Source organism: Gekko japonicus, unplaced genomic scaffold, assembly GCF_001447785.1.
Source record: "Gekko japonicus isolate JY-2015 unplaced genomic scaffold, Gekko_japonicus_V1.1 scaffold92, whole genome shotgun sequence".
Taxonomy (NCBI): Eukaryota; Metazoa; Chordata; class Lepidosauria; order Squamata; family Gekkonidae; genus Gekko; species Gekko japonicus.
The window spans coordinates 510,613-514,850 of record NW_015169780.1 but is presented as its reverse complement, the minus strand read 5'-3'; the positions used below and the strand labels follow the sequence as shown (position 1 = coordinate 514,850).

Genomic DNA, 4,238 nt, shown 5'->3' with positions numbered 1-4,238 from the left:
ATAGACTTTTTAGTTCATAGTTAAATAGGGATCTCTAGGTATTTACTGGGCCTAGTCCATCTCATCCCTCATGTAATTTAAGAATCTGCATTATGTCAAACCTAAAAGGAATGTAGCTATCAGAATACTAACATAGATCAAAACCTCCTTAAGCAACCCAGCTTAACCAACCTGTGAGGCAGGGCTTTTGACTACTACAGCCCATGCCAGGCACATGAGTCAACAGAACTCCTTACAGAGTTTGACACTCTCATCTGCAAAAAAGCTGTTGTAACAGTAGTGACAAAAGATCAGTACTTTCTCGTCAAAAAGAAGGGGGCGCAGTGAGACCTCTCCAAGACCTGAGAAGCCCAAACAAGTGTTTGTTAATAAAGAAGTTTAGAATATTATCCATTCTAGAAGTCCTTCCTCTGTTACACTGGGGTGTATGGTTTTTAATGCTGGATCTGCTAGATGTGTATTTCCATACAAATGTAAGACGAGACCATTGGAAATATGTCTGTTTCCAGTGTGGTTCCCGCCATTTCCAATTTGTGGTTCTTCCCTCTGGGCTAGCCACAGCACTTAGGGTATTCACCAAAGTAGTAGCAGTGGTAGTTGCCTTGCCTATGAATGCTGGGGTGCAAGATATATCTGTACCTTGCCAACTGGCCAAAGCACTGAGAGGACTTGTGCCTCATGCTAGGAATATTTGAGGCATTGCACCTATAGGTCAGTGCAAGGAAATCTAAGGTGGAACCCATGCAAAGGGTTCATGCATGGCTCCCATGCATGGCTCCATTCATAGGAGCCATGGTAGATTGCACTCTAGCCCTGGTAGTCAGACTAAACATACATTTCCAGAAATTATGGTTTCAGACAGCCATATTAATCTAAAAGCTGCTAGGATTAATGGGCTCCAGAACTTCAGTGGTTCCCCATGCAAGACTATGAATTCACCCCCTGCAGTTATGATTTATCAGTATTTTCAACTGTGTCACCTCCTATCAAGGAGGTTAAATATCCCAAGAAAGTTGGTATGATCCCTCCATTTGTGGATCCTAGTTACCAACTTCCTAGTAGGGATTCCATTTAACCTCTGTTTACTGGACAATGACCATCTGGCATTCTTATTCCACCAAGTGGAAACATTTCTGTACATGGGCTAAGGACCAAACCTTAGAACCTGTCATGTGTCTCATCAAAAGAGTCTTCAAACACCTCCTAAACCTGACCAGGGAGGACTCTTGTCCACCTTCTTAAGAGTCCATATAGCCACAATAGCATGCTTCCACATCCATATCGAGAGGAGATCCTTGTTTGCCCAAAGGGAATCCATAGTATTCTTAAAAGGGTTACTAAATTAATTTGCCCCAGTCCAACCTCTTGTTCCCCAGTGTTAGCATGTTGTTTCATACTCAAGGGCAAACCATTCAGACCCATGGCCACCTTCTCTCTTAGTCTTCTCATCATGAAAACAGTGTTTCTAATTGCCATCATGTCAGAAGGGTCAGTGAATGCCAATTAAACCCTTCAGAAAATACAACAAGCTTTTCGTCTCCTTCCTAGGCCCAAGTGTGAGCAAGAAAGCCTATACGGGCTTAGTCCATTTCCATATGGATAGTCACCTACATTAAAAGACAACGACCGAAGTTCCGCCGCAAGAAAAAGGGTGCCTGGTAGGGGAGTCACCACCCCTATATGTCTGTGGCCCTAGGTTAGATTCTGTAAAAATGTGATTAGCACCTTCTGTAAGCCGCCCAGAGACCTCCAGGGGTTAGGGCGGGATAGTAAATCGAACTTAATAAATAAATAATAAATAAATAATAAATTGTGTTATAAACCAGCACAAGTTGACTATCCTCTGCAGCTCTGTGGTCATTCCACCCAAGCACAATCTACTTTAGCTGCTTTTTCCCCATTGACTCCCATCTGCAAGGCTGCAATGTGGTCTTACTCATGCACCTGTACAAAGCATTACTCGATGGGCAAGGCGCCATGAGAGATGCAGTAGTGGGAAGAGTCACCCTGCTGTCTCTGTTCAACTGAGAAGTCACATGTACCTTCCTAAGTCAGCTCACTGCTCACCCTTATGGAACTGCAGAGCTGCCATGATGATGAAAGCAACGTTGCACCTACCTATAATTGTTATTTATTGAGTGATCCCCTGTGCAGTCAAATATCCCTCCCTTCTGCACTCCTGTGAGCTCTTAACTGAGTCAGACAACTATGCCTTACTCTGGTGGCAGCAGAGAGAAACTATGGGAAGTGTGCCCCACCTCCTCCGTATCACACTGGAAAAGGTGGGAAAACAGCCTGGATGAGGGGGATGGAGTGCCTTCAGGCAGTTTTGAGCTTCAAAACCTCTACCTGATGTTGATTTTTTGGATATACAATACCCATGTGTGACTGCACAGGTGACCACTCAGTGAACAATTCCAGGTAAGTGCAACCTTGTTTTCCAAATCATTTACTGTGCAATCACAAACAGAGTTATTTAAATCAATTGATTTATGCTGGAGTAATTCTGCATGATAAAAAGTAGAGACATCACCCTGCCAGCAAAAGTCCGCATGGTCAAAGCAATGGTATTCCCAGTAGTCATGTATGGCTGCGAGAGTTGGACTATAAGGAAGGCCGAGCGCCGAAGAATAGATTCTTTTGAACTATGGTGCTGGAGAAGACTCTTGAGATTCCCTTGGACTGCAAGGAGATCAAATCAGTCAATCCTAAAAGAAATCAACCCTGACTGTTCCCTGGAAGGCCAGATACTGAAGGTGAAGCTCAAATTCTTTGGCCACCAAATGAGAAGGGAACACTCACTAGAGAAGACCCTGATGCTGGGAAAGATTGAAGGTCAAAGAAGACGGGGACGGGCCTGGCGGGAGCTGGTCCATGGGGTTGCGAAGAGTCGGACTTGACTGTGTGACTGATCAACAACAACAACAACAACAAAATTCTGCATAGGATTCTGCTGTTCATTTCTGTATCAGTCAGATGCAGTGCCAGATTTTCAGTGGAAGATTATAAAGTAGTAGTGCAGATGAAGCACTGGGGAAAATATAGTTTGTGGTATCAAGCCACAGGTCAGAACCCTGACTGTGGCCTTCTGTACCAGTTAAAGTCTTCAGACAGTTGTCCAAGGCAGAAATATTTATATATCCATTTTTCTCCTGGGTATTCAGGGTTCCAGGGTATAAAGAAAAGTCTGAAGTGATATAGTATAGGCAGTCATTTTTCCCCAACTCACAATTTGTACTAGCTCTCATTACATGCCCATATTGGTGCCGGGAGGACGGTCCCGTGGTGAGAGAGACGTCGGTCGGACCGCCTGCTGGGGGGCTCGGATCGTCCTGACCACGCCAGAGTGTGTGAACTGCACCTGGAGGAGGTGGGGTGCCGAGCTGCTGTCCCTGGCGCTGCTTGGCAACAAGAGGGACGGAGTGCGGCTAATCCAGTGGCGAGTGGAGTCGGTGAGGGTCAGGAAGAGCTACCTCCCCCCTGATGCGGGGATTGGGAGGATTAGGAGTGGTTGGGAAGCTGATCTACAGCGGGGGAACATCGAAGTAGTGGACTGGTGCTGCAAATTGCTACATTGTGGGAAGAAATAAAGTGCTTTGCCCAATTTAAATTGAAATAATATTAATTGATGGTGGTAGAAGGATTTATTAAATTGGAATAGAGGCTGGGTTAATATTAATAGGTATAAGATTGTTCTTAGCCTTAAGGCTGTCCAACCAACTATAATATATATTAGGATTGCTAATTGTGTGATTTGGTGTGTCATGATTTAAAAATAGAAAAATAAAGAAAAATGGGTGGGTGGGTATCCGATTGGCCTTTATGCTATTAAATGGCCAGATACCCAGTATCATTGGCAATTCAATTGGATGACGGTAGGATAGGCTAGGGTACTGTAGCGCTAGCAGCACTATAGGGGGCATCCGCTGTGTATCAATTGTATTAACTGAGCAGTGCATTGAGCTTTTTTGCTGTTGCTCGATCAGTGGTCTGTTGCTCGATCAGTGGTCTGAAGCTTGCGGAAACAAGCGAAGACTACTGAGAGAAATGACGTCGGGCCAGAAAATTCCGGTGCTCCTGGGGAGGGGGAAGTACAGCGGTGGGAGCAGGCGGTGGAGTATGGGAAGGGGGCGGAGAAACAGTAAAGCTCGGCCTCCTTCCAGCCTGCGGCCCAGAGATGTTGGCGGTGGGGTTAGGGAAAGCACCCCTGCTCCGACATTGGTGTTAAATAATAAGAC

General features: G+C 45.3%; 1 protein-coding gene across 1 annotated transcript in view; it reads left to right on the top strand.

Annotated features, from left to right (window-relative positions):
- Positions 1–4,238, top strand: part of PTPRK (protein tyrosine phosphatase, receptor type K) — a 492,629-nt gene that overhangs the window by 176,292 nt on the left and 312,099 nt on the right. The window lies entirely within an intron of this gene.